The 7,259-nt window shown below is 50.9% G+C and overlaps 1 protein-coding gene across 1 annotated transcript in view; it reads left to right on the top strand.

The window, feature by feature from the left end:
* Window positions 1-3,218: 3,218 nt before the first annotated feature.
* Window positions 3,219-7,259, top strand: part of VDR (vitamin D receptor) — a 57,957-nt gene continuing 53,916 nt past the window's right edge. The window contains exon 1 of the mRNA XM_006059446.4: window positions 3,219-3,329. The gene's annotated coding sequence lies outside the window, so the exon portion shown is untranslated. The remainder of the gene's footprint in view (window positions 3,330-7,259) is intronic.

Below are 7,259 nucleotides of genomic sequence, written 5' to 3'. Positions count from 1 at the left end.
TGAAATCAATTTGGTGGATCCCAAAAATAAAGACAAAAGGAAGAAACGGAGGGAGGAAGGAAGGAAGAGAAAAATAATTTAAACATTGCAGGGCATCTCTTGTTTTATAAAATGTGTATCTGCATGGGTATACTGAGCCATGACAAAAATCACTTCTTACTATGAGTTGCTGTTTAAAATTCGATAAAACTATCCCAGGAAGACCCTTTTGTTTGGGTTGCTTTTACTGCTTACAGTTTCTTTCATTTATTCATTCCATTTTCACCATCTGGAACATAAACAGAGAGAACAACCCTAACATAGCTTAGAAAAAATAAATAAGTTCACCTTTCTGGACTTTTTTTTTTTTTAATCTATAAAACAAGAGAACTAACTGGGATGACCTGGTAGCTTTTGTTTTTATGAATCCATAACTCTGTGTCTCTCTGATGTTAGGGAGTTTGCTGAAAGTGAAAAGTGTTAGTCGCTCAGTTGTGTCCGACCCTTTGCAACCCCATGGACTGTAGACCGCCAGGCTCCTCTGTCCATGGAATTCTCCAGGCAAGAATACTGCAGTAGGCAGCCATTCCCTTCTCCAGGGGATCTTCCTGACCCAGGGATAGAACCCAGGTCTCCTGCATTGCAGGCAGATTCTTTACCATCTGAGCCACGAGGGAAGCCCCAGAGTTTTCTGAGTGAGTATCTTCCCTTCATTTCCACCATACCCATAACCATAAAAAATTTTAAGAAGAGGAAAGGGCCCTAAAAAAGGGAAAAGCAAACAGCTAGATTGGAGTGCTCCAGAGAGGGCTCAAAGGGCACATTTTTACCTGGAGAGCAGCCTGGAAGAGGGTAGGGCCTGGAGGGATAGATGAGAGGGAGCAGTTCCAGTATTCAGATCAGTTGCTCAGTCGTGTCCGACTCTTTGCGACCCCATGAATCGCAGCATGCCAGGCCTCCCTGTCCATCACCAACGGGGGACGATAAAAATAAATTGGTTAGGAATGGGGCTAATGAGTGCCACTTCCCAAGGTAGTGCAGTGGTAAAGAATCTGCCTGCCAGTGAAGAAGACGCAAGAGATATGGGTTCAACCCCTGAGTTGGGAAGATCCTCTGGGGTAGGAAATGGTAACCCATTCCAGTATTCTTGCCTGGAAAATTCCATGGACAGAGAAGCCTGGTGGGCTACAGTTGATAGGGTCACAAAGAGTCTAACACAAGTGTGCATACACACAGACTAATGAGTACATGTGCTGGGGAGTGTGATCACATGGCTAATTCTGCCATACTCAGAACCTCTGAGTTCTCCAAGGCTGGGTTATCTAGTTTGTGATCCAATAGATGAAAAGCCTATAGACATTTTATTTTTTTTGAGAGGCAGCATGGAACCATAGAAAGTACAGAGAGATTTGAGTTCAAGTGGTTCTGTTGCTCCTTAGCTATAAGAGCTCGGATGACTCTGCACAGCAGTTATACCATGGGGAGAGTATTTTCCAGCCTGCCTGACTCAAAATGTCATGATGAAGATCAAATGAAGAGCTGTGAAAAGACACTATCAATTACTATGGAACACTTAGTATTCATTTCTACCACTTTTTGATAAGGTTTATTTTCAAGATGCCAGGTTCACCTGTCTGGCCAAATAAGCACTACAAAGTGACTTCTGAGTGATCAACTTTTTCCAGAAGTTCATGGAACTTCCTGAGGGTGTTTCAAGGTGTTGGTTGTTAGAGGTTTCCTCTTAAACTCTCTTGCCCATGAAAATAGCTGCTAGCTTTCCCATGGTGCTCTGCCCAAGGGGATCCTTTCTTTTGCTTTCATTACAAGCAGGGAATCCATCCATCAGGCTGGCAGAATCTTCTAAGGGGCACTTCCTTTCATCTGTTTTCTCAGAATGGATAGCCCATTCCCAAGTGACCTGTGTTTCAATCTGTGTTTCTTCTGTATTTTAAAACCTTTCCAGAGAGAAAGGGTCAATGATATTCTCTTAATGAATTGTTTCAGTGCTTAATAAACTTGACTATTTAAAGTTTCTTCTTTCTTTTTAGCCTTGGTCCCTTTCTCTTGAGCCAGTTATTGAGAGTTTGAGAGGGCTGGGTTATCCTACAACCTAGCATAACTGTTTCAGAAATGGATGAGGCCACTGCAGCGACAGACTTATTGAGCATTAGAACTGCCCCTCATTGCATAGCTGTGTAATGTTGGGCAAATCACTTAACCTCTCTGTACCTCAATGTCCCACCTGTTCAGCTTGTCCCTCTGAGCCATGGTTTCCACCTCTATAAAAGGTGAATGGCAACCTCTTCCCTGCCTAAACAGGGGTACCATCTGGTGGGTGACTTCCTGGGCATCTCTATTATAGAACATTAGGTTGTAATTACTACTTATACATTCTCCCACTGGACAGTGAGCTCTAAGGAGGGATTTGGGCTCTCCTCTAGCATCTACAGCGGTGCCTAGCACATGGCCATGCGCATTTTCTATGGCGAATTTTCCGCATCCACCTACAATTCCAGGTCTCAGATGTACTTCGCACCTCCTTCCATCTCTTCAACCCAAGGTCGCATGGCATGGTTGGGTGGGTGGTGTTGGGGATCAGGGCCCAGGGAAGCTGAGACTCAGCTTGCCTGGATGACTTTCGCGACAGGCCAAGTACGTGGTCAGCCGTGGTCGTGCCTGTGAGGACATCGAGTAGGGATGACAGTGCAACTCCAGACTCGACTTCGGCCCCGTTTTCCTTCGCTCTTTTAGTGTGTGGGATCGGGCTGAGTTCCCTGGCGCTCGGCTGGAGTAGCGCGAAGGCGGCTGGCCCCCCATTCCCCTAGAGCGTTGGGAGAACCGCTCGTGCCGGCTGCAGGCGCCTCCGCCCCTCTTCCCGAGACCAGCAGACGACAGAGATGTCCTGGCCGGGTCATCCCAGGTGGGGGTGACGCACCTGGAGGAGGCGTCCGCAGAGAGTTGGGTAGAACCACGACAACGGGAGGAGAGGGGAAGAATCACGGATTATCGCAGGCAGACTCGTGGATCTGCACATGTATAACCATCGAAAGCTGTCGCTCACGGAAGGCAGAGCTTGCCTGGGCCCATGGACGGCAGTCCTGGACAGTCTAGACTGGGCAGTCTCCCAGGAGAGAGTGCGGTGGTTGATTCCAAGTCAGGATGGTTGCAGCGCGGTTGGAGCGCTTGGCAAGTGAAGACTGGACCTGTGGGTGGGGCCGGGGCGGAGCTGGCTCGGGGGCGGGGCATGCGGGGGGCGGGGCCAGGTGCTGGATTGTCTCCGCCTGTCAAAAGGCAGCCGCGGAGCCCCGGGCGCCGGGAGCGCGGAGCAGCGTGCCCACCCGCAGGACCAGGTGCGCACCCGGGAGTGGCGGGGCAAGGGAGGGGGCGGGTCCCAGGATCGAGATTAGGCGGCGCAGGGTTGGGGGCTTTGGGAATTCCGGACCTCAGTGCCCCGGAACAAGTACTAGAGTCTGGGCAAACTTGGCGACTGAGGACTGGGCTTTCGTGCCCTAAGGCTGGGGCACTAAGGGGATCCTGAGGTCTGAGAAAGACCTGAAGTTCGTGCCAGGCTGGCACGGGGAGCGGCGAGCTCCTCGGGGCTCAAACAGCCGAACGCAGAAATGCTGCCCCGGCAGGGTGCTCCGCATTTGAGCAATCAGAAGCTTTTGCGTCCTTCCCCAGTCTGGGCGCCTTGGCGTGAGCAGGAGGAATAAGACAGCGAAGGATTGGCTCTCAGAGGTGCTGAGGTCTTCTGGGGGTGGGGTGTGTGTAGCCTTGTTATCTTGTAGGGCCCATGTATGGTCACCTGCGAGGATGGAGTTGGATCTTTTAAGTGGAGTTTTTTCTTTTTTCCTTGATTTTCAAAAAAAAAACAACCTACCGATTATTTTAGACCTGGTTGACCCTAGCGCACTGGACTTACTTTTTCAAGAAAGCCCTTTCATAGATGTCCAGATGAACCTGGGAGACAAGCATCTAACTGAGGAAGGGGCTCAAGGAGTAGTTTCTACTGGAGGAATGAGGAGCCCCACATCTGTGGGTGGTGGGTGGAGGGGGTTTCAGGGGAAGTATGTAGGAGGAAACATCATATGGTCTCCAGGGAGCAGGTGGACACTGTCCCCTCCCCACCATGGACCACTGAGATGGAGACCCAGGATGCCTGGGCTGGGGGAGCCCTGGGTCTGTGAGCCCAGGCCCTTCCCGCATCTTGTCCTCCTTCTCTTCCTCCTCCGTGTGGTGAGTGAGTCAGCCAGCCTCCTGTCTGGGCTCAGTTGCAGCCAGAGGGGCCAGAGCCCAGGCAAGCAGTTGGGCAGGCATTTTCTGAGCATTGCAAAAGCTCTCCTGGGCAGAGTTCAGCTCTGCGCCAGCTCCCTGCTGGAAGCCGGTGGTGGCCACTCCTGAAGGGGACACAGCACAGCAGTGATTATGGGATGGCTATGGTATGACTCCAGAATGGGTTGACAGTGAAGGGACTGTGGCTTTGTGGTAAATCTACATCTCTTATTCTCCTCGAATCAAGAGGTGCATCCCAGCACTGCAGACTTTTCCAGTCCCTCATTCCATGTTTGCCTAGATATCTCGTTAGCTGCCAGTGTCTTAGTGGGATGGCCATGCACAAGAAATCAGGGAAGATTCTGGGAAGAGAGAAGCCATGTTGTTGGCAAAGGTTTTAAGTTGGGCTGGGAAATAGGTTTGCTGAGGTGGAAATGGATTATCTGGACACTGGAGCCTCAACTCTATAAACCAAGAGTGTCATGTTTGGGGGAGACCTTCCCCATCGCATCCTTATCAAAGTGCTGGAGGAGATTGTAGGTCCTTCTGAAATGGTGTCAGACCAGGAGGTTGTTACTAAGACTTCACATTTCTGTCTGACTTTTGTTTTGGGTGCTTCCGATCCTTGGGCAAAAGTAGGAGCCCCAGAACTCTTCCCGCCCCCCACCACCACCATGTCAGTAGCCTCTCTGGACCCATTTGAGGAGAACACACAGCCAGGCCATGGGGCTGACTCAAACTGCAGAAAGCTGGGGAATTCACAGTGTGTGCTCTGGCTGGGTCCCATGGCTTCAGTTTGGCTGTCCCTGATCAACCACGACTTGGACCCTTTCCAGGGTAATGGATAAGAAAGGAGGAAAGAGAAAAGGCATAAGAAAAGAAGAGAGCGGGAGAAGGAAGAAGGGGAAGAAGAGGGCTAGGAAGTTTTTCTGATTCCTCACAGCTCTTCAGCCAAGGCTGTCACTTTATTTGAATAAATATTGTAGAATGTCTGATGCTGTGTGAGGTGCCCTGATTACTTGTGTTTGTCTTCTTTCCCTATTTGACCTCAGAATTAATCTCCTTTGGAGACTGAGTCCCAGAGGAAACACCAAGAGGTCTTCTTGGACTCCCACCCTCTACTCCCAGAGCAAATAGCCAGGGCCAATGCCAGTGCCTTCCACATTTGGAGGAAAGCCTGGGGCCTCATGGGCCAGACCAAGACAGGAGAAGGACTTGCAGTTGTTCATTTCTTTACCCCACATCCTGAGAAGGCAGCAGCCGTCCTGCCTGAGAACCAGAGTTTCTCTACTAGAAACCGGCTGGTGCCTACGTCCAGCATGTGGGTTCCAGTGGCCAGAGAGCCAGAGTCATGAGCACCTGGAGGTCTGAGCTGGGATGGCTCTCCAGTGTGTTGCTAACAGGATGAGCTATAGGAGCTCCAGCTTTCCATTTGTCACTGTTTATGTGGGCTTCCCTGGTGGCTCAGATGATAAAGAAACCACCTGCAATGCAGGAGACCCAGCTTTGATCCCTGGGTTGGGAAGGTCCCCTGAAGGAGGAAATGACTACCCCCTCCAATATTCTTGTCTGGGAAATCCCATGGACAGAGGAACCTGGCGAGCTACAGTCCATGAGATTGCAAAGAGTCAGACATGACTGAGTGACTAACACTTTCATTTTTCTTTCATGTGTGTTTTGGATGCAGGAAAAGACAAGTAAGCAAATGATAACATTTGCTTCAGAGCTTCTTGTGTGCTCAGCATGGTACTAGGTCCTTTGAGGGATGACAGGGAGCAGAATGCACCAGACTGGGCCTCCTCCCGCTAGACGGTCTGAGCCCAGGCTCAGCAGTGGGTCCTGGGCCCTCCCTCTACTACTGTCCTGTTCTCAGGGGATCCAGCTGGGCAGAAGCCGGCCAGACTGTCGCTTGGGACCGGTATGGTCTTCGTACTTCTAGTTACACTTTGCTCTGATTCCCCATTGACTTTCTGTGTCAGTCCCCTCTTGGATGTGCTAGAGAGAGTGATTGTATAATTTATTGCCCGAACTGGGACCGAAAGAGGTGAAATGAATAGTTCTGTCGGGATAATAGACAGAAACCCAAGTTGTTCAGGACAAATTGGAACATTAAGGCATTCTAACGAACCCCACCACAGACCCCGTGGAGGCCCTGGTGTGGAAGGAAAGACAGCTGAGTGTGGGCTTAATGAGGAGAAGATGGGGGTGGGGCTTAATGATGAAGGGAAGTCGGGGTAACCTGTAATGTGGTGTTACCGCCAAATGCAGTCTCACCCTGATGGCGGCGCTGTTCCTCACTCCCCTCTCTCAGGACCAGCCTACCATTCACTCCCTTTCCCTTCCCCATGACTTTCCTACACCCTTGACTTGTGACCTGCCTCACCTTTGGTTTTCCTGCTCCACCCCTACCTCAGACAGGGACAGGAAGGCCTGCCAACTCCCCTTCAAGTGCCCCTGGGGGTACCGGGATTTATCCTGGAGACAAGACCCAACCTCACACTTCCTCTTCCCTTTTCACCCAAGTCTACAGCCTCTTCATTCTGTCCATGCATCTTCCCAGACCTCCAGGGGCCATGCTGTCTGGCAGGAAAGCTCAGGATTCACGTGGGTAGACAACCAGAAATGGAAGGGTAGTCAAACCTTGCCATGTGGATACAGGGCACAGGTCACTTTTAATCAGGTTCCCAGGATATAGTAAGCGAAGTGGAGGTAGGAACCGAGAGAAGCTGCAGAGCAGGAGATGGAGTCGGTTCCCCTGGACGCTGGAGTTTGACTCTTAGCAGGTCTGACTATTGGGGAAATGGTCCAGGGTGGGGACAGACTATTCTTGCTCAACCCAAACTAAAAGGCGTTGGTGGCAGCCGCTGCATCCTGAAATGGTGACATGTGGAAGAGAAACCGCCTTCCCGTCTGAGTCCTGTGTCCTGGTGGCCCAGATGTTCAGGGTGGGTTCCCTGGAGAATCCCCAGAGGTTCATTCTGAGAGTGACGGGGACGTGGGGGTGGAGC

The sequence above is a fragment of the Bubalus bubalis genome, chromosome 4 (assembly GCF_019923935.1).
Source record: "Bubalus bubalis isolate 160015118507 breed Murrah chromosome 4, NDDB_SH_1, whole genome shotgun sequence".
NCBI classification, from domain to species: Eukaryota; Metazoa; Chordata; class Mammalia; order Artiodactyla; family Bovidae; genus Bubalus; species Bubalus bubalis.
The sequence above is the reverse complement of the archived record's forward strand: the minus strand, read 5'-3'. Positions and strand labels throughout refer to the sequence as shown.